At 45.0% G+C, this 23,503-nt stretch overlaps 1 long non-coding RNA gene across 1 annotated transcript; it reads left to right on the top strand.

Moving 5' to 3' along the window:
- Positions 1 to 13,258: 13,258 nt before the first annotated feature.
- LOC102028085 lies at positions 13,259 to 23,268 on the top strand. Its single transcript, XR_001230820.1, has 4 exons — positions 13,259 to 13,401; positions 14,210 to 14,277; positions 17,397 to 17,461; positions 23,083 to 23,268. It is a non-coding gene; the product is annotated as an uncharacterized LOC102028085 (long non-coding RNA).
- Positions 23,269 to 23,503: the final 235 nt, after the last annotated feature.

Genomic DNA, 23,503 nt, shown 5'->3' with positions numbered 1-23,503 from the left:
TGTGAAAAGTCACCATGGGTGGTTGGATAAGACTGCACACAGAGCAGGCAGAGCTGCTTTGAGGAGGTCCAGGATGTATTGTGTGTACAGACCTAGATCAAAGCCTGATCTAGGACAGGACAGCATCAAGTAGGGAGATTGACCTGAGATGTAGCTGCGAGACAGACGGCTGGAGTGTGTGGCTTGTTGACCTTCTGATGTGTTCATCAGTGTTGGAGACTTTTTTCATAAGATTGCATTGAGGGGGTTGCATCGTCTGTTGGGCTGCTGTGTCTGATAAACTCGTGGGCCTGATTTTCTCTAATAAAATTTAGACATATCATGTGTCCAGGTGTCTTGAAGTTAGTTTCAGAAGTTTACAGGTGGCAATTTTCATTAGCAATATTAATTTATTTATCAGTTTATGCCTTGTGATCATGCTGTGCAGTGGGGGGTTATTTCTGTCAATAAATTTGGTGTGCCCAACATTTGGGGTTTTTTTTTGGTACCAGAGATGGAACTCACAACCTTGCACTCTCCAGGCAGGCTCTTATGCCACTGAGCTATATCTCCAGCCCAACATTTTGTATTGATTTATTTGCACAGATAAGTTACCAAGTCATTTTGCCTTGGTATTTGCTCAAAATAGAGCAAACTATTGTTTTATAAAGCAGAGTCACTTAAGGCAAAGCACAACCTGAAAGGTACTGTTCCATACTACATGGAGTAATTAACAGCAGGACACAGCCTTCTTTACTCACAAGTGGTGGAAACCATCATTATAAACTGATTTTAGAACTAGTGGGACCCCTTGTACCTATTTCCTATTAATCTCTGATCCTGTCTCCCCAGACAGCCATATTCCACTTTCTGTCTATGGATTTTTCTTCCTAGACATTTCACTTAAGTGAAATCATGCAATATTTGACCTCTTGTGTCTAGTTTCTTTCACATGGCACCGTGTTTTGAGGCTCATCCTGATATAGCATGTGTCAGAACTTTGTGTCTTTCTAGTGCTGAACAGCATTCTATCCTAAGGGTAGAGCCTGGCACTTTCACTTGTTTTCTCTTTCCATTGGCTAGGACACAAGTCACACGGTCCAACCCAGCTCCAAGCAAAGCTGGGAAATTGGCCCAGAGGAATACAGCTCATTGTGTGCACAGTAGGCACATCCTGCCCCCTAATGAACCCTTGAAACCTGTAAATGCACAAATAACATGAATGGGGTGTTTGTGTGTGTTGGAGGGTAAACTTCAGGGTCCAGGTGTGAGGTGGCTCCATAAGCAACAGAAAGAATATAGGAGATGAGAGAGGGTACAGTCATAAACTGAGTCAGAGTAATCCAGAACTGTGGACTCTACAGAGCACAGTAGAAGTGCCAGTGTGGATCTTAGCCAGGTCCTTGAAGGAAGGGAGACCCCACTGACATGGGGGTTATCATTAGTGGGATAATTGAAAACATTTTTTGCAAGAACTGCAGAGAGGGGCTTTTGGGTGTCTAAAGGCAGCTTCCAATGCAGTAGCACACTGTGGACTCTTCTTGGCTGTCCATACATATGCACCAGCATAGCTCAAAGTCTGGAAGCATCATTTTTAGAAAGAAAATATTGCTCCTCCTTGCATTCTTGGAATAGTCATCAAAGTGGGAAATGACCTACAGAAAAAGTACGATCTTTGCAGGAGAGGGAAAGAATGGCATTCCTGGGCCTTGCCTGAAGCTGATGCTGCGACCAGAAGCTCAGGGTAAAGAGGTATTAGAGTTACAGCTGGGGAAGTTATTTGAGGACATGTTGTGTTCCCTTTGATTCTTTGCGATGTTTTTCTCTTAGTACTTCAGTGATTTACCAGAATCAGGGAGGTAAGCTCTGAGGGCCAGAGAATTCCATCACATGGAATCATGGGCTGGGCAGCTCACGCCCACCTGTGACTGCCTGGTTTCTCTGGGACAGCTCGGGCCCTGCACCTGCTCTGCTGAGTCCTTACTCTGGCCCCAGGATGCCTGAGAACATCTTAATAAGGGCAGGAAGTGCTATTGCTTTTTCCCTGTGGAATGAGAATGTTGGAAGTGCAGCTGAGATTCTGTCTATTGTCCAGAGGGCAGCGGTGTTCTAGAAAATTCCACAAATAACTCTAAGGAGCCACTCTCAGATTTGCTCTACTCCATCCACAAATTCCATCCAGGGGAAAACTGTCTTTGTGGGGATAGTCAAAAGGGAAGAGCTCAGGAAGAACACTTTGCTGAAACTTTACAGGCATTTCTTAAAAGAGCACTTAGTCTTCCCAAGTCCTGAAAGATGTCGAGTTAGCTTCTAGGATTCTGATCTACTTCACCTCCTTGTTTAGGGACGCACCGCAAGGAGAGGAAGTATGTACCTAGCTGGAAGTAGGAGTCTTTTCGCTCAGGGAGATTGGCCAAATCTGGTGCTGTGCTGGAGATCCTACATGAGACCTCTGTTTGCCACTCTTCCAGGAAGAGCAGGTACTCTCTCAGGTAATGCCCACAGCTCCCCAGCTGCCCACTGTTTCTCTGGTGGAAGGAGAAATTGAGTTAGCATCTCTTGTGAGGTTACACAGCAGCAAGAGGGAAGAGTTGTGACTCAGACCCAGGCTAGCCTCACATGCAAGCTCAGGGCCTTTATACACCCACCCCCACTCAGAGTTCCTGACATTTTAACATTGCAGAGGTAGCATATATTGGCCTAAGCTGTGGGCATTGCAGGATGGACACAGGTGGAAGCATCAGCCACTGACCACAGCTGGGGCTTTTTCAATTAGAATGCCACAAAAGATGTGTCCTGCCTCAGCTCTGGGAATAGACATGACTTCTCAGAGAGGACACTGCACAGACCCTGTTCTTATGAGGCAGTAGGAAGAGGTCCCGCAGAATGGACTCTTTCCTGGCCAAGATGGGCTGTGCTTCTCCGTACAGGTGGATTCATCTAGCAAACAGTCTCACTATGGCCTCAGCCCTAGACCTCTGCCTGCCAGGGCTGTCAGCAGTGTCTTGGCACCCTGGCTCCAGCCAGCTGGCATGCTCCTAACCTGGCCCTGCTGCCAGCAGAGACACTTTTATGACCCTATTTTTTACTTTTCAGACCTAACATCATTGCACTTCAGCGGCTGAAATAAAGCCTTCTGCAGGGCCTACGGAGGCTTTGGGCCTTCCTGCAGGCTGCTGGCCACTTGAAACTTTGCCCCTTGCTGATCACTCACATCCTGCACAGTCAGTAAACTCCTCCTGAGATCTTATTTGTAGCTACAGAGAGTCCCTCCAGGTTCTGAGTCCAATATTCTTACTATTGTTGCTATTGTTTGTGATCATATACTTCGAAACTTTCAAGGAACACGTACGAGGTGGAATAAAAAACACAGTAAATGTTTAATTTTTAAAATAAGTTTATTACAGTAAAAACCAGTGTCATTAATCCTCCTCAAAACACACCCTTTCTCTTCAAACACTTATCCCATCATTCTTGCCACCTTTGGAAGAAGTTCTTTTTAAATTCACACATTCATCATACATTTCAAAGGTTTTGCCCTGCTGCCTCTGTTAGAAAGCATTTTTCAAAGGTAAAATCATGACTGGCATAAATATGAAATGAACACATGTCAAGTTTATTGAATTCATTATTCAATGAAGAAACCAAAGGTATGCTACAATGAATTCAAAGGGACTTCAAAGAGCACACATATGTGGGCAAGCAGGATGGTGAAATGAACTCAGAAGTGGATGGAAAGCTGGTTAGTATCCACACAGCCATCAACCATTGCACCCCGCCGTGTGGGAGCTCATTTGCACTTCTAGGAACAAGCATCAATTGCGTGACTGTGACTGCACATTCTACACTGAACAGAAGTGTCATGGGACTCAAAGACAAAGAGAATTGGGTGACTCTGGAGGGATACAGGAGACTGAACACCCAGTATCTTTCTGCCCATTTCAAATTATCTCACAGTTTCTCTGTACATGTTCCTAAGGAGCCGAGTGCATGGACACATAGCACATCACACCTCCTGATTCTGGGGTTTCACGTTTTGGCTTCTTCATCCTCAGATAAGGCTCAGAGAAGGCAGTGGACCTGGCTGAGGGAAGAGAGAGAACCAGCCAGCACTCTGGCCCCCTACTCTGATTTTTGAGCTTTTTTCCAAAGCACCCTAAGAATTGAGGAAGAGGATGAGCCAGTGGCCTTATTTGAAATAGGGTGGTTGCAGATGCAGCTAGTTAAATTTAGATGAGCTCATACTTGAGCAGAGTGAGTCTCTGATTCAATATGACTAGTGCTGTTCTGTATCTCTAAAAGAGATACAGACCATGAGGGAGAGACCATGTGACAACAGCGTGGAGACTAAGGGATGCCAAGGAAGCCAGCAACCACCAGAAGATGCATGAGGCAAGGAAGGATACCCTAGACCAGAGATGGCAAAACTTAGAAACTGAGTGCCCCAGCTGCAACCCAAAACCCACTTATTTATCACAAAGGGCCAACACTGCAGTTAAACCTGAATACTGAGGTTTTAGTTTAGAAAAATCAACTGTTATCCAGTGCTAGTTTGCTAGGGTGACTTTGTTTGTGTGCTGACAGAGAGGGCTCTGTGTGCCTGTTGGGCTATGTGTGCCATAGATTTACCACCACTGCCCTAGAACCTGCAGAGGGAGGAAGACTCTGCTGACACCTTGACTTTGGCCTTTTAGAGCCCAGAATTGTGAGATAATAAAACTCAGTTGTTCTGAGCCACTCAGTTGGTGGTTCTTTGTCATGGCAGCTCTAAGAAACTAATACAGTCACTATGGAGTCAATGGACGATGCAGGGAGGACTATGCTTGTCCTGTGGCTTTGGGGACCCGCTGTTGTTGTTCTCACCAGTGTGGGAATCTTGGTATAATACATGATAGTAGAAAAGGGATAGACTGCTTTCTCTGCCTCCAAAAGATCAATGAGAACTAGAAAATGGGGGAACTGAGGAAGGATGGAAGAAGTAAAATAGAAAGGAGACAAGGAAAATTGTAAGTAAAAATTATATTTTTAAGAAGATTGCAACTTCTGGGGCCCAGCTGAAGTTACCCAAGGCTATTGGTATCGACATTCCCTTGCTTAGTGTAGGCTGCTTTCCTTCCAGACCTGTCACATCCAAATATTCCTGGAAAATACTGAAAGTCCATAAACTGGCTTAACTGAGAAAGTAAAGAGCAAGAATGTGATCTTGAGATAAAGAAACAAGTTGAGAGAATTCAAGGAATGCTTAAATTAATCCATCCTTTAAAAAACTGGTCTTTAAATGGACCAGGACCCTTGTGGGGGGTGGGACACTTTTTCCTGGGGTTTCCAATCCTTCAAGAGAAGCATAAATTTTCTCAGCTCCAGGAAATAAGCACCTCTCTCTCTCGAAGGCCTGCACTCTATTTCTTTGACTGTGTACTTTTAAATTTCTGTGTAATAAGTCCTCTTGTGTCTCTTACTGATGCATGCTGAAAATTCTTTTACTGTGACAGGAGTCGGTGAACCTACAAACTTATTCTGTAGGTGGGGTATGTTTAGGTTCCTTATTCTGCTGCTTTGGGAACATCTTTGGACCATGTTTGATGACAGAGCCATTGATAGTTCTGCTCCAAACCAACACACAGTACGGATAGGTAAGTGATGGGTGGTTCCAGGCTTGGATACTCCCTCACCTGGCAGATTTCTAGGACCAAGCTGTGTGTCAGGACAAGGGACAATTAATTGTACAGTGGAGACAAAGGTGAACAGATCTCCTAGGGACAGAAGGGCTTCAGATTGTGGACTTGCAGTCTGCCCTACACCAAAGGTGTAGCCGAGGACTCCCAGGGATGGGCTGGGTGTGGGCACTAAGAGAAGGTTTGTGACTCCACTGCGGAGAGTTGCAGGGACCCTTAGCACCAGGACAGGAGGGACTCTCATTCTGGACCAAGGTGTCTTGATGGTGAGGTGGGGTCATCAAGCATTCCATTCTTCTGCATCTCCTTCTTCTGATTTTGTGAGCTCTAAGTCCCTGGATGTGGACCACTAGCCCTGCCTACGTGGAAAGGAAGAATGTGCTCATTCCCAGCCCCTAGTCTTGCAGTGCTCTCATGGAGAGCTGGCCGCATGGCTTCCACACATGGGCTGGCTTTCCAGGTGGCCCTGATCAGGACCACTTGGAGCACTCCAAGCCTTCTCTGTTCACCTGTACCCCGTCTCTGTGTCTGTTAGCACACATCAACCTCTGTGCATATGATAAAGTCACACCCAGGGTAGCTTTTCTGAGATGTGACTTCTTCCTTACCCACAGAGCCTGCCCATGCCTTACTTCTGAACTAGGTTTTGTGCTCGGCACTTCACATGAGTCTCCCTTTAATTCTAACAACCTTGTCTCTTAGGGAACACATCTTTCTCTTCCCCTATTTTAAAGAAATCGAGGTGGATAAAGGTCAATAGTGGCTCAAGGCCCCCAGCAGTCAGTAGGAGAGACAGAATTGGAGTTGAGGCCTGTCTAATTCCAGAACTGGACTCCTTCCACATCACCTCATGGAAAGCCACCGGTGGGCTCAAGAAAGTGGAACCGACCAGGACACAGAAAGAAGAGAGGACCCACCCGGGTCCTGTGGCTTTGAGGACCCACCGTTGCTTTCACCAGTGTAGGAATCTTGGTATAATACATGATAGTAGAAAGGGGATAGACTGCCTTCTGTGCCTTTCTTCTGCACCCGTCTGCCCTCTGCCTTCTGGGCCTCATTGCCTTGTGCCACATTTCTGGTTTGGCTTAAATGAGAGTCCTGTTTCCAGTCAGGTAGAAAATATTACCATGGCAACTCTTGCTACCAGAGGCTGCATATCACTTCGGGAAAAAATAAATCTGGTTCCCAACACTTAGTGCTCTGTGGGTCTGAAGGCGGGTTTAATTGGCACTGTTTCCAATTGGCTCGGTGGACACACTTCTCGGCTTTGTATCCCTGATGTGGTATCCAGGATACCAGGCAACATGATGACTTTGCTCCTAGAGAAGAGAGAGGAGGGGGGAGTCTGGCTGTGTCATTGCCTTGACTCCAGTTTGTCTGATCAAAGAAGTTGGAAGTCCTGCCGCTCTGTGCAATGTCTAACTTGGGCTGTGTTTAACTTGTGTCCTCCCAGTAAGGGTCACCTGAGCTGTGTCTATCTTGCGTCCCTTAGTAAGCATCACCCGGGCTGTGTCCCACCTGCATTATCAGATGAGGGTTGTCTTCCACTGCCACCACTCACTCTGGATTAGATATGTAGACACACCCATCCCCATTTCTATTGTCCGCAGTAGACCAGAGAACACAGGGAAGGATTCCCACACTTAAGAGGTGGCTATGGCAGACATTGCTGGCTGGTCAGCCAGTCACCATTCCCCTTTTTTTCTTGCTAAAGGCATCTGTCACAGTAATCCTTTTCCCCTTTGCTACGTATGCACTTTCTTTCAGGGTCCCTTGGACATCTAGATGACCATCTGACAAAGTATTGTCCAGTGAGACATGAAGAACATCTGAAGACTTCAGGGGAGACTGTCCCTTCCTCTTTACTAAGAATGAGCTACTTTCCTTCTCCATTAGGGAGCCAGTGTGCTCTTTGGAGCCATGTGTGACCAGGAACATTGACAACACTGAAGAAGCGTGCCGATATGGTCGAGCTTCAAACCACACTGCCGCGGTCCACCTTCAGACATCTGGCTTTGTGACATAGGAAATATCTTATTGCCTGAGCCTTTTATACTCCAGATGTGATCTCAGGGGAGCAGCTTCAGTGTCCTGGAGCATATGAGGAATGCAGACCCACAGACCTTTCCCCAGACCTGCTGAGGCAGACTCTGCATCTTAAAAAGATCTGTATGATCTTCACATGGTCCATGTGCACATGAAGGTGTGAGAAAACACACACACACACACACACACACACAGAAAGAGAGAGAGAGAGAGAGAGAGAGAGAGAGAGAGAGAGAGAGAGAGAGAGAGAGAGGGAACTTGTGGAAATTTCTTTGCTTGGGGGTATGTTTGTGTTCATGCATGCATTATTGAGCTAATAATCTTAATTCTGTCAGAGTTAAGATCAGAAGGAAGGCATAGCTTCCTCCACTTCCCCTGGCCCTCTCCCCTGCTAGCTGCAGAAGTAGACACTAGGGATTCTTGACAGGTCCACATTTCATTGCTGTGGGGTATAGTAGACAGGTGTGTTTGAGTCATGGCTTGTTGAGCTGAATCTTTCCGCTTTTCCTCTGAAGTCTGGCCATTAAGTTTAGGAAGATGAAAAACTTGCCATGAAAGGTGAAATCTGTGCCTGAGGCTCTTTCTTTCAAAAAAGCTTGTTTCTGTCTCAGAGAAGCAGTAAGAAAAGAATGTTATTGTGAATTTCAGCTTCAAAGAATTGTCAGAAGACAATGTTGAAAAAGGGAGTTCCGCCTTAAGGAAGGATATTTTATTCCCAGGAGTGAACTAACAGGTAAAATCCCCCCCCACCCCCGTTCTTCTCTCCTGTTCTCTATCTTTCTCTCTCTCTCCATCTCCTGAAAGCTGATATGCATGCAGGCTAACAGATTTTTGGGAGTGAGTATGTTAGTTTTTCATCACTGTGACCAAATACCTGAGAAAAACAACTCACAGGAGGAAAAATGTACTCTGGCCCATGGTTTCCGAGGTTCCAATCCATGATATCCTAGCTCCATTGCTTTTAGGCCTGTGGCAAGGCCAAAACATCATGGTAGGAAAGCATGGCAGAGGAATGTTGCTCACTTCATAGCATCTAGAAAGCAGAGAGATAGGGATGGAACTTAGAGGAAAGGGCTGGGCACTTGGCTTATAGCCCCCAAGGTCAGGACCCTATGAGCCACTTCCCTCCACTAGGCCTCACCACCTCTTTCCATTACCTCTCAGTAATGCCATCCAATTACAATCCCATCAACGGTGGGAGTTAGAGTCCTCATGATCCCATCACCTTTCAAAAGCCTGTTTTCTGAATACATGAGCTTTTGGAGGGAGGATAATGCTCTAACCATACACCATAACAGTGGAGGATCTCAAAGCTGTGGGACACTACAATGTTTTTCAGTGTCACTGCAAGAAGACACCCAGCTGCCTGACCCAGGCCTTCCTCCTCTGCCTTATGCAGCCTGAAGGCCAGATTTTTAGGGGAATGGTGAGGTCCTTTCCTGAGGTCCTACAGCTGGTAGGTGCTGGGGTAAGGCTTAGAACTAAAGTTGTCTCCTTTATATATGTGTTAAGGCTGTCCTCCAAGCCTGAGTTATCACAGAAACTTGGGGTCACTTGGACTCCCTTCTACTTTGTAAGGAAGGCTGGGGTCTAATAGGAAAAATTGCCATGTGCTCAGAATTTGTAAAAGTTCCAACCAGGCCTCTGTCTGGCTGTTAATGACCTCTCTGAGCCTCAGATTTCTCATCTGTTTGAGAGGGAAAACAGAAGCACGTCGTATCAGCAACCTTACCCATCCAGGTCTCCTGAGGAGCAGCCTAAAGCCTTGGATGCCGGCTCCTCCCTTGACAGTGAAGTGAAGTGTCCACACACACAAAGGAAGGAGCCAGGGGAAGGAGCTGATAGCTACCCACAGAGGAGAAGAGACACTCAGGAAGGCAGGTTGTGAACCAGAGACTGGGATGGGCCATGGAGCCCCAAACCATGGGACAGAAGTATGGGGAGAGAGAAGGGCAGAGTGGAAAAGATGCTGCTGCTAGATATGAAAGTTATGAAAGGGTAGAGAACATTTTAAAGAAATTTTGAGCGTGATATGATGTCACTGTTGTTGAGACAAGCCCTTTGGTGGAAACCTTCAATTCCTTCCGAGGCTGATAGGCGTCACCTTTCTCTTGTTTTGATGTCATGGTTGAGATGGGGCTTGAGGGGATTACTCTTGGAAACCACACAAAATATGGATAATACATGTCTCAGTTACTTTTGTTTTGTTGCTGAGACAATATACCTGACAGCCAAAGCTAAAGGGGGAAAGGTTTATGTACCTCACAGTCTGTGAGGTTTCAGTCCATAATTGGCTGACTCCAAGGCAGAATGGCTTGACTGACAGGCATCACAGAGGAGAAACAGTTCATGGTGGGCAGAAGGTAGCAAAAAAAAAAAAAAAGCATGGGATGACCACAGCTCTTTTTATTCCTTATATTTTAGCAAGGTTACTTAGGGTAGGTAGCACTCACACCCTTAATCCTAGTGCCCTTTGATCCTAGCATTGCACCATGAATCAATTCCAGCATCACACATTCTTGATCCAGCCACATTGAAAAAATCCAGCTATGACCACATGAGGCTTTGGACGGACATCTAGACACAACCCATAACAATACACCTTTTTTTTGTGGCTGTTGTCTGGAGATGAAAATCTCTGCACCAGTCTGACCCACTATGTGCAGGAAGCAGGCACATAGCCCAAGGGAGCTACAGGTACTTCTGGAATCTTCTGAGTAATTACTTAGCCTGATCCATCTACTCCTTTTATTACTAAATGTTATTGAAGAGATATAATGATTTTACCATATGGTCCTTTCTACCCTTCCTGTCTGGTGGCTTTGGGAAATTGATTTACAGTCCCTGAGCTTTGGTTTCCTAATGCTGGCTTCAGAGAGCTGTTTGGGGATTATATTAAATTAAATAGTGGCTATAAAGTACAGTGCCTAACGCCTGGTAAAATTTCAAAAGTGATAATTATAATGATAAAGGTGGTAGTGCTGCTGATGGTGATGTCAGTGGTGACAATTTTGATGATAATGGTGGCAATAGTGGTGAAGTAATGGTACTGATGCTTGCTTCTCTGGCTAGATCATTGCTCAGAGCATCTCTCTGACCCCACTCCTTACCTTGGCTCTTTTTCTTCCCAACTTTCTAGATGGTCTCCTATCATCTATGCTAGTTTGTAAGTGTCTGACGCCAAACTGGGGCACTTAGCAACAGCTACAAGAGGAAAGGGGAAAACAGAGCTGGGGAGAGGCAGCCATTTTGCTCTGGCTGGAGCTGTTGAGGCCTCCCCATCATGGACACTTTCTTCAGTTTCTGAACTTTTCTGACTAGGGCACAGTTTGCATTAGCAGCTTCATGCCATCAGCGGTGGAGTTCCGAGGGACAAATGCTGTCTAGCATGATCCTCTGCATTCTGAGCCAATGTAAGCCTTCACCACATGGTCTCTGATGCTATTCCTGGCAGTCACCTCCCCAGAAAGCTTTGTGTAGGACTGGTTCCTCAGTTCCCTGTTTCCAACCGCAGGATGCCTGCCTCAGTCTGAGTCCCTCTGATGTTGGGAAATGCTACAAGATTAATGATTTAGTCATTTAAAATGTAGTTCTCAGACTAGGAATGCAGCTCCTAAGTGGTACAGTGCTTGCTGCTATGCAGAAAGCCTTCAAAAAATAAACATGCATGTGATAGGTTACGTGTTAAGCTAGGCACAGTCAAAATTTTTGTGAGTTATGGCTACCATTTTTTCCCTCTGTGTACAGTAGCAGTGATAGCTAATAGTTAACGGGATTGAGTATTCTGTGCACCAGGCTTTGTGACAGATCATTTATCCTATTGTCTCATACTGCACTCACCCTTCCCTTCCAAGGAAGAGGGTGGTGGGTATCCGGTAAGTGGCTTTCTAAAGCATACTGGAGCTGGGAGGAGATGGCAGAAATTGCACAGAATGAAAAAGCTTAGAACTTCCCCTTGGACAGGGCAGCTTTCTGTTTGCCTCTGGCCAGACTCAGTGGCTTCTTCTAATTTTAGATTGGGAGATGTCCACCTCCCTGCACTGACAGAATGAGAGGCTGAGCACCAGGGCCAAAGAGGATTTGAAGCAAATGATCTCTGACAACAGGATGTGTGACTGCCCCATTGTGCCCCAAGTCAGGTCTAAGTGGGAAGTGATGTGCTGCAAAATTCTCAGCAAAAGCTGGGAATGGGGTGAAGGGTCCATAAACCCCTACCTCCACATGAATGGGGCAGCAGAGAGAAAGGCTGTCCACAGAAGAGCCAAGGATGTTTATGCCGCTCCCTGTCTCCCTGAAAGTCCAGCAAGAGATCAGGCTTGTGGGGGGCATGTGATTTGCTGGATGCAGCCTTTCCCTTGAGAATAGGGTCTCCTCCAAGTTCATGTCCACCAGAAGCCTGTGACTGAGATTTTATTTAGAAACAGGGTCTTTGGAAATGTAACCAAGTTCAGATGAGGATTAGTTTATAACTAAACCTACTATGAGTAGTGTTCTTTTTTTTTTTTTTTTTTTTTCCCCCGGTACCGGGAACCGAACTTATGACCTTGCGCTTGCCAAGCAGGCGCTTTTGCCGCTGAGCTAAATCCCCAGCCCCTATGAATAGTTTTCTTACAAGAAGAGGGAAATTTAGGTTTTTCCAGGTGGCTGACCTCAGCTCTACCACCTCCAGAGGTCAAGTTGATATCTTGAGTCCCAAACATTCTACTATAAAGCACCTTGTTAAGACTATTAGCTGTGGCTCAAGGGTCCAGGTAAATGTACTTATCAGATGTTACACTCTAAGGGCTTATAGATCACCTTTCAGGAGTCAAGGGCAAAGGCCAGACCTCTTTTTGGGTAAAGTTAATACTTCACTACTTAATACCTAGTGTATACTTTATACAAACATAAATATCCACACAGATATACCCACACACATACATCTACACACATGGTATGTATGTGTACGTAGGCATACATATCTACACATATGTATCAGGGATGTGAAGTTGTTTTGACAAAGATCCTGGCCCTGAGATTCTCCTGCTCTGAGACTTGCCTGCTCCTCCTCTTTCTCTCTGGTGTTCTCTGCCCCTCCATGGTGGTCAGTCCTGTCTCTAAGTTTGCAAGATCCTTCTCCACTACGGAGCCTCACTGGTTCATGCGTCAAGTCGTCCCCACAGATACAACTGGCTGCAGAAACCTGAGCCATAGACCAGGACATCAAGGCAAATCCAGGCTGGGAAAGTTCCTGGCTTGCAGTTAGCTCTGCTGTTGTGCAGATGAAAGATATGTCAGCTCATGGCCACGCGCTGGGGACTGCCCAGGCCGCACATTTTCTGTAAATGTGAAAGGCCTGTGATAATTGAGCATTCAACTATCCAATTAAAATTAATATCAGGAAATGCCATTGTGAATTGTTTTTGGAGCATTCTTTTAGTGGCTGGTTGGACCGACACACTGAATGTCTTCTTTTCTTGCTTTTACGGTAACGGGGAAATTAAAAGCACATGGCAGCTTTCAGGCATGTTTTGAATTTTCAAGTCCTGATTCCCCTCAAGGGAGGGTTGAGCAGTTCCTCCACTGGCTGCTGCTTGATCCTTCCCTGTGCACACTCTGAGGCTCCTGGCAAGTAGATGTCAGGGCTGCTTGGAAGCAGAATCCACAACTGGCCCATTATGCAGGACCCAAGGAGTTGCCACCTCCAACCTCTTCTGGGCAGGTCCTGTTAGGTGGGGCGGGGTTGCTGCACGCCTTGCAGATGTTTCAGGCCCAAGATAAAGTGGAGCCTCAGGGGTACTAGAACCAGCACACCCAAGGGTTTGTATTCCAACCAGCGCACCCAAGGGTTTGTATTCCAGAAGGCTCATTTACTGGGTGTGAGAAGGAGCCCAGGGTATAGTTGCCTGTGGGAGGCTGCTCAGGGAATTGGGGCTTCTCAGGAACTCAGTCAAGCTTGTGCAGGCTGCCCTCTGTACAGCAGATGTGTGGGATGGAAGGCTGAGGGAGTGTTTGCGTTTCTGCTTCAGCAAGGGGCTCTGGACCACCTAGGGGGGCCCTGACTTGAGGGGAGTATGACCCGGTGGTCAGAGTGGCATGTCCCCATACTTATTACTGCATTGTTTTCTGGTGATTGAGGATGAGGCCATTGGATGTGGTCAGGGCTGGTGGGGCAGGCTGGGTAAGTGTGTGGGTACACCTGCCTCCTGGGAGGGCGGCACTCTCCCTGGCTGTCACCAAGGCAAGTACGCTTGAGCAGCAGGTCACCTGTAGGTGCCACTTTATGTAAGGGGTTGTGGAGGGCAAAAGAGCACTTCCCCACAGGAACAGGGAGGGAGGAGGAGCAGCCACGGCTTTGGCCTGAGTACCCTTCAACCCAAGGACCCATAGGTGACATGGCAACTGTGAAGCTAAGAAAGTTTCCTCCAGGGCAGCCTCCCAGCTTGCCTCCTCCCAGCCCTATCATTTTCTATGTCCTCAGTTTGTCTGGTCTCTGTTTTAACTTGTTCTGCAATTTCCCCTTTTTTCAGGGACTCCAGGGACTCTGATTCAAAGGAATCAACTGCACAACCAGGAAGCCCCCATTTCCAGAGAACAGGTCAGCCCTGCTCACCCCCTGGGAGAATGACCAGCAGTGTTAGCAGCGCCCTCCCTGCAGGCTGGATCTCTGGCCTCAGGATGCCTCCAGAATCCTCCTCCCTGAACTCTGTGGTGCCCCAGCCTGTCGGCTTTTCAGATCCTCCCTGTGCTCATTCCAAAGATGATCCACCTTGTATTGTGAGCCATCATCTGTCTTGGCACTGCCTGCTAAAACCTGTCACCTGTGACAGCCCCCTTCTCCCATATCCTGACAAGGACTCCGGGTATCTTCTGGCCTTGATTAAGCCTGCTGGCCCCTACAGGATTCCTTGCCCAACTACCTGCCCAGAAGCAAGACTGCCAAAAGGTACTTGAAGGAGTTTTCCTGCCCTACTCAGGGCCCCATGTAGCTTCCCAGCTCTTCTAGGGCAGCTCCATGTCCCAGTTACTGCTATAGTATAACAAACAACCCCAAACTCAGTGGCACAAGGCAACTATTTTTCATGCTCACAGAATCTGTGGACAGGAATTTGGATAGAAAATAAGGAGGGTGGGTTGTTTCCTATTTTCTCATATCTGGGAAGACCCAAAAGTGGAAGGAAGACCTGATGGCTGTGACTTAGAGCCATCTGCAGGATTATTCACTCAGGTCTAGCAGTTGAGCCGGCTGTGGCCTGAGGTCTCAGCTGGGGCTGTTGGTGGGCACACCAGAGAACAGCTTCTCCATATGGTTCCTTGGGCATCCTCACAGCATGGTAGCTAGCTTCCAGACACACGTGTCCCAGGAAAGCAAAACTACATTCTCTCACCTTGCCTTAGAAGTCACATAGGGATATTTCTACTAACCTTGCTTGGTTACACAGTTGTTATGGTTTGTGTCTGTGTGTCCACCCAAAGCCTCATGCGGCCATGGGGCAGGCTTTTAGAGTTTGATTGATTATGGGTGTGAGAGCTACACCCACCCTGGGGTGGATAGTTTGCATATGTAAGGGAGAGGAAGAGGGTGCTTCTGGCCATTTCCTCCTCCCTTGTGTGTTTGTTGCTTTGCTGTGTTTGTTGCTTTGCTGTGTTCTGCCACCATAAGCTGTAGCTCTCTGCCAATGTGCTCGTCTGCCTTGTAATCTGCCAAGTATGGACTGAAACCTCCACAAACTGTAAGCGAAATAAGCCTTTCCTTCCTTCATTTTGGGCGTCAGGTATTTTGTCCCAGCAATGAGAGAAAAGTAACCAAGACAATAGTCATAGGGTCCAGGGGAGGGGGCATCCATCTAATGGAGCAGCATTAAGGTCACATTATTGGAAGAGTGTGTTGTGAACATAGGTACTTATTTACTCTGATTTATGGAAATATAATTTACATAGACTATGACTGTTAATCCCGATGTGTCAACTTCACTGGGGTAAATAATGTCTAGTAGATTAGTAGAACATGCTCTTGAGTGTGTCTGGGTGGGCCACAGAGGTATGGCCTTGGGTACTTTATAGGGTCCCTTACCTCTTCTGAGGCAGAAGATTAAAGCATGGCAAATCTACAGGCAATTGGGCATAATCTGTCAATGATGGAGGCCTGCCAATCATGGCCGGGACACACGTGCAGAATAGCTTCAGAGTCCTGCATAGGACAACTGGGGTCTGACATCAGGTTGAGAGTATAAAAGGTGGCAGTCACTGGCCTCATGGACACCATCATCTTTCTCTCACAGTGGCCCGCTCTGCATGCAGAGTGTGTTTTCTTTACCCTTACTCATTCTTTAGAGCACTTATTTTTCTTCAGAAAATTTCTTTTCTCTCTACGATTACCTTGAATAAATGTTAAACCTCCACATGCTTTGGTTGTCTTGTCCAATTCTTTGAAAAGGACAAGAGCCTGGAAGGGACCCATAGGCACTCCAGTGTTGGGTAACAATTTCTGTCTGGCCCTGATCTCCTGCTCTTCTTCCCAGCTTCCATGAACTAAAAGCTTTGCTCTACTGTGTCCTCCTGCTATGATGTTCTTACCTTCAAGCTAACTGATCATAAACTGTATCTCCCAAAACTGTGAGCTAAATCAAGTCTTTCTGCCATCAATTTACAAGGGTTGGTTGTTCTGTCCAACTAATACATTGAGTAAAGTTAGATCCAGTTAAAAGCTACCTTTTGAACTAAAGAGCATATCCAAAAAATACAACTCACTGTCCCAGGATTCACCAGATTATCCACTCTGGCTCTTGTTGAGGCAGGGAGCTAACAGGACTTTAAGGTAGGTTAAATTCAATCACTTGCTCAAGGCCAAACAGCAAGCAAGCTACAGAGATGGATTTAAATTCATGTGGTCTGACTCCAAAGTCCAGGCACATAAAACTGAGGTGGGGAGCAAACAGGAGTTTGAAGTAGCTGCCAGATAGGAAACAAATAGGCAGCTACTTTGGGGTAATATAAAGGGAAAAGAAAGCAAATGGTTAATCAAAGAAGTAAGCTGATGCACTCCTTGAGGTAAGGACTGGGATGCATGGGAACCCAGGATGAGACTCCATAAAAGTCAAACGCCTCCTTTGTGTCTGTGGAGGGGCCATCTTCTGCTGTCTTTAACTAGGCTGTCTGGCTATGGAATAGCCAACTTTGCTGTGCTTTCCTAGGCTACTATCTACAGAGCAGCCAGTTGTGTTTCTTTTCTATAATAAACTTTTATCTTAGCCATAAAACTGGCCCATGTACAATTTCCATCTTATATCTGGCTGAGTACTCACATAAGCTGGCAACATCCTCACAGAGTTCCTGGAGAGGTCAGTCATAGTTTGATATATCAGATCTTGGGTGGATGAAAAGGATGGATGTTCCTAGTAACTTTCCCCATCCCTAGGGGACAAGTAGAGAAAATTCCTGAGCAGGGAGATCCCTGGGAACAAGTTTGGAAATCTTACTAATGAGTAGATGGGAACTAAAGCTCATGTTGGATGAAGTTATGGATGTGACTCATATGGGTAAAGCCTGCTGCTCAGTGAATGCCAACTGCAAGTGCTAAGAGCCTGCTATTAATTGTCAACAGTTGTTGGGCTCTGATGAGCCAGGTGTTATTAGAAGCCCTGAGGCCACACAGAGTCACAGGGCAGAGCATGGATGCCAGAGCTTGTCTTAGTGTTATCTTCATTTGCCTACTAGGTTTGTGCGACTGAACCTTGGTGAGGTGCTCTGCCTTCCTGTGCCCCAGTCTGCCCCTCTGTAAGGTAAGGATGTTGTTAGTCCCGTAGGTGGGGTCAGAGGGATGGCTGAATGTGTTAGTGGTCTCTGAAGCATTTGGAATAGTGACAGGCATGTGATAAGCATCATGTGAGTTAATGCTTCTGATTGTAAGAATTAGCTGACATTTCTCACCATAGACCTAGGAGGTGGGTGCTGTTATTGTAGCCACTGTGTGGATGAGAACACTATGGCACAGGGGTATTATGCTGGGCTGGTATCATTAGAAGGTGGGCCAGGAAGTTGAACAGAAGAAGCCTCCAGAGGCGTTCAGGGAGTCAGGAGAGAGGGGAGGATCCCCTTCTGTGAAGCAGGTGACCATGCAAAGGCCAGAAGCGAAGTGACGCTTACAGTGATGCCTATGGACTGTGGTCGGAGCCTGGCAGTCCAGGAGTCATGATGATTCTGAGGCGAGGAGTCAGCACAGCTTGGTGAGCCCTGGTGCTTATCCATAAAGGAGCACTGGATAGGTTCCCACAGTATTACGTGCCGGGCCCTATGCCAAATCTGAAAGCCCAAGAAGTAGGTCTGCCCTTTCTCTGAGAGGTTCTCTCAGTTAGGGTACATTTAGATTGGACATGTAGGAAACCTAAACAGTAGTGACTTAAGGAAGTAAAGAGGTTTTTCTTACATAACATTATGTCTGGAGCTAGATCATACAGGGCTGGTACAGTAGCTCAGAAACCACTGGAGACTCTACCTGTCTTTAATACCTGCTTCCTGTCACACCGTCTTTAATTTATACCTTTAATCCTCTTGGCTGCTTCACTTCGATATATCATGTTCATGTTCCAGCCAGGAAAAAAATATAAAAATAAATCTAAAAATAAAAGGGGAGCAGGTAACTGGGTCTATGCTCTTTAAGAAAAATTTGTAGGAAGCTGCACTGTTATGCATGGCTAGTTAACTTGGAAGAGAATCTGGAGAGATAAGCAGTTTTAGTGGGATCCACTTCTATTTTAACAATGGCCCTGGACAAAATCAGTTTTCTCTAAGTTCTAAAGAAGAAAAGAAAAGATACTTGGAAGGGAACTGGAGATGTCTGTCACAGAACTTGAAGTCAAGGAAGAGAGGCAGACATGTGAGATGATTAAAAAGGGAAGGAACTTTTACAAAGGGAAGCCCAAGGCTCTGGGAAACTGTTTGAAGCTAACAGGATGAGCAGAAGGTAGTGGGAACATTTCCAAGACTGACCACTGGATGGCCGGACTACTGTTCCTCTTTCTTCTCTGCTCAGAGAAGGGCTGGGGCTGGCTTGTGATTTGCTTGGGAATGTGATGGACGTGGCACAGGCATGGCTGGGCTTGCCTTCGGCCCTTGTGTGACCCAACATGAGAAGAGCTTGCCCAGGAGAGTTTCTCTAAAAGGAGGGCATGTCTTGCTGTGGGCCCTTGCAGCCCAAGATCCCGCTGGGTTTTTAAGCATTGTATGTCTAAATGTTACTGGGATTAAGACTCAATGCAAATGAGTCTTAATCATTTTTGCCTAATGTATAGAGTTTTCAGACTAACTTTTACTGTGAAGTTATTGCAGTGCGTTATAGCTGCATCTGGAGGCTCCATAAGTATGTTCACTGCAGTATCCCTAGTTTCTAAGACACAGCCTTGACATTCAGTAGGGTGTCAACTCATATGCATAAAGAACCTTAAAGCTGAGCAGGGGAGAAGCTAGAAAAGCAGCCAGAAGATATGACACGATATGTCCATGTGGTAGGCTGGGGAAGGATACAGTGTTGTAGGAAGATTACTCTCTACCTCCTGATGCTCAAGGGAGATGAAGATGCTAATCTTATTGGATATGTGCAACTTACCAATATTTTGGCAGAGGCATAAGATTTCTAAGATGATGTTTACAAATTAGAGTGTTGTTTAGAATTTATGCATTTCAATTAAACTCATTCTACTATGTGAAACTGTTGTTGAAGCCACTATCTCTCTCTGAACGCTAATTAGCAATCAAGCTGCCTATGTGTTCTGCAGATTTAGAGAACGCTGACAAAGATGATCTTTGATTCACTGTGAAACAAAATTAATAAGTGTGCGTGATTCTTTCTAATAATCTCCACTGCTTAATGAAGCCTGGAAACTTGCTGAAGAAGTAGGCAAACATTCAAGCCTGCCTTCTCTGTGTGTGTGTGTGTTTAAAGTGATGCTGATTTTTCATGATTAGATATTATACCTAATGGAAAAAAATAACCAGTGGATTGTTCCCTGAACTTCTTCTTGCTAATACCTTATGCCAGATGCAGGGAAAACCCCCTGTATTTAGGGCTTAAATAGTACACAGAGGACACATCCCTCTACCATGTCTGGTGGGCATCATGAGAGCAGGACCCTGCCGAGCTGGGCCTGAGGTTACCAGCTTTGAGAACAAATACTGTGCTGTAGAGAAGGGGTAGCTCACCTATCATGTGCTGAATGGGGACATTAACAAATTGCTATGGGGGCTGGAGCCCATGGCCTTTAAAAAATTTATTGAATTTACAGAATAGTTGAAAACCTTTTGCTTTCACTTCAGTTTGATATTTTGCTGCATTTGATCACACTCTGTTTCTGTGAATAAGTATATTATTATATTATATATCAAAGTATATATAGTATATGCATATTATACATCATATATGTATATACAGAATATATTATGTATATTCTAGATGATTCATGTATAGATTTGTCCATATATATGAATATTTGAAAATAAGTTACAACTGTTGTGACACTTTATCTCCTTTCCTAAAATTTCAGTACATATCTCCTGGGAACCAAGACATTTCCTTAGTATGACATAATGAGGGGGAATAAAAGACTGTATATTTATATAGTCTTTGTCCCTAGTTCCTGACACAGAGCTCCTAAATTCCTCAGAAGTTCTTGGGTGGCAAGGTTATCTTTTGTTCCAATGAGAAGCATCCTCATGGCTCGTGGATAGCTTCAGTATGGGGGGTGGTCACCGGAAAGACAAAGCCATGATTAGAAGTCTAGAACTTTCAGCCCCACCCTAACCTCCTGGAAAGAGAATTGGGCTGGAGACTGAGTAAATCATAATCACATTAACATGCCTGTGAGATGTTGGCATAAAAATCTCATAACAACAAGGCTTAAAAAGCCTCCAGGTTGGTGAATATATTCATGTTCTGAGGGGGAAACACACCCCAAGTCTATGAGGACAGAGTCTCTTAGGTCAGGGATCCCTCCAGACCTAAGCCAAGGTACCTCTTCCTCAGGACTTTGCACCTGGATACTTCATTATATGGCCTATAATAAACCAGGAAATGAAAGTTTCCCTGAGTTCTGTGAATCCCCACAGCAAATTATAGAACCCCAGTTCTGTAGGAGCCTCCAACTTGTAGCCAAGGCAGATATATGTGTGAGAAACCTGGGACCCACCACATAGACAACTGGCATCTGAAGCGGGAGTAGTCTTGTAGGACAACCGTTTGCTTGAGAGTGTCTACACAAACAGGTAGTTAGCATATAGTTAACAAGTAACTTAGACTGACAGGTACTTACTGCCATAACTGAGTTGTAGAACAGCTAGTTGGTGTCTGAAGATTTGGAGAACTTCCTGGTGTACAACATACACATGTAGTGTCAGAAATGAAGGTCTAGGGGAATGCAGAGAGAAAAAGAGGTATTTCCCCTTTTTATTTATATAACCACAATATTATGCTTACATTTGAAAAACAATCATTTAAATTATTCAATATCCAGTTTATTTTCAACTACCTTATCTGTCCTATGAGTGTGTTTCAGATCTGTTTTTTAAAACCTAAGATTCAATTCAGGTACACACATTATGTTTGGTTGTTTTGACTAAACCTTTTTAAATCTAGAATGGTCTCTCCCCATTTTTTCTTTCCATGACATTAATTTTTTAAAGAATGTATACCATTGTCTTTCAGAAAATCCCCTAGTCTTGGTTCTCATTTCCAGACATTGCAAACTGTCTTGTTGCTTTGTTTTACTGTGTCCTTGTGCCTATGTTATGTTTTCTCCTGCCACTTGCAGCTCCTCTGATCTGGGTATTGGGTTGAGGCTTGATCTTTCTTTGATGAGTTCCCCATACATGAAGGATAGGATTGTGCATTGCATGGTATCATGTTGTACCATAGTTATTCTGCTGATGTCTTGATTGAGGTGTCAAAAGTGACATGTCTCCCTGCTGGGCCCACTCATCCTTTAGAAGGAGCCAGGTGTCTGTGGGGTAATACATTGGCATGTGTGAACATTCTGTTTCATGACAGCTTGTTATGCAGTATGGTTTCTGCCTAATTGAATCATTGTATTGGGGTTGCAGAATGGAGCTCTCCCACTCCTTCTGCATTCTATAGCTGTTCCATTCCATTAGGAGAAGCTTCCCTCCCCGTCCCCAATTGCAAGCCACTTGGGAGAGTTATTGTACCTCTCTCAGCCTCCTTTCCTTTGGGGAATTTAATTTCAGTTCTCAGAAATGTTATGAGACTCAGTAAGGCAAAAATAGTTTGTAAAGTGTAAAGTCTCATATATGCTTAGGCAAACTATGGAGAATTACTACAGATACAAATGGCTGACTGCTGCTGAGTAAGGAGAATTGGAACCCAATGCTTAATGAGTCTTGCTTGAATGAATCAGTACCTAAAGTAAATATCTAAGAGGGGCATTGATAAATTTTTAGAAAAAGAAAACTTCATTTTATCTAGAAAAAATTACTCTACTCAAATTTTTGAAAAATCTTGATTATATAGATATATACTTTTGCTTTTATTCCCGTAGGCTCTATTGGGCTCACTGATCACACCTATAGTTAAGACAAGACCCACGTCCTGTTTCTTTAGCAATAACTGTCTATGCAGTTTTTAAAATGCATAGGGCAATGATTCTCAGTCAGGGTGATTTTGCTCCCTGGGAGTATTTTTCAATTTTGGAGACATTCTGGCTCTCATAACTGTGTGGTGCAGGTACTGCTGAGACCCAGTGATCAGGGATGCTGCTGAACATCTCACAAGGTACCAGATCTCACAGGCCCCTACAATAGAAATACCTGCCCCCAAATGTCACTGGTTCTCAGGCTGAGAAATCCTAGGACAGAACAAGAGATCCTTATTTAAAGAGAAAAGGTTCAAAGGGCCTTGCAAGGAACAATTGGAAGAGTGGTAAAAGACTTGAATGAAGGGGAAGTCTTCAGACATCATACCCCACAGTTTTCAGACATCAGTCTCTGCTTCCCATTTCCTAAGAGAGCTCTGAGTCAGAAATTTTCTCTTCTTCCCAAAGTGGAGTAGAACTGCCGTGTCTCCTGGGATTGTTTTTATCTTCTTGGATGTCTGCCTCTCTCTTCTCCACTAAGGCTAATAATGGCATATGTGTCTGTTTTCCCCATCAGCCTGTCAGTACCTTGAATTATTAGCACTCAGCTTTGTGTCCATGCCTCTTTCATTATGTGCACAGTGTAGAGACTGAGCTCCTATGCAGTGGTCCTCATACCTTGTCTTTTGATATGTTGCCTCTCAGTTGTTCTTGTCTCCTGCCCACAGCATCCCTTACGCTTTTACATCTACTTCTGCTGTTGGATAAAGGATGGTTTCTGTTTTCACTTTTTGTGATTAATTTTTCTTTTTGGTTTATGACAGTATCAAGCGTGGGACAGTGATAACCATTAGCATCTTGGAAAGAGAATTTTTCCATGAACACCTCTGTGTAAATCAAATCAAGAAATGTCAGGCAAGTTATGAAAAATGTTTGATTATTTTGAACTTCAGGTGTTCCTTTTGAAAATCTCAATTTTAGATAACTGGAACCTCTGGAAATAAATGAAAGGTGAAATGATTGACCATTTTCTTCACCTGGTGGACACTGTCCCATACCCCTCCTCTCTAAAATAAATCTGTAATTTTAAACATGTTATTTTCCTGTAATAAAATTGAGATATTTGTCCACCTTTTCCCTAAACTAAGCAGTACATTTAGAAGTATTTGTTTAAAAAATAGAAGTAATTTTTAATGGTACAAATAGTTGATTATCCATTGAATGGTTAGAAAATATAGAAAAATA

Source organism: Chinchilla lanigera, unplaced genomic scaffold (assembly GCF_000276665.1).
Source record: "Chinchilla lanigera isolate Chin_1 unplaced genomic scaffold, ChiLan1.0 scaffold00076, whole genome shotgun sequence".
NCBI classification, from domain to species: domain Eukaryota; kingdom Metazoa; phylum Chordata; class Mammalia; order Rodentia; family Chinchillidae; genus Chinchilla; species Chinchilla lanigera.
Note: the sequence above shows the minus strand (reverse complement) of the source record. Positions and strands in the feature narration are given on the sequence as shown.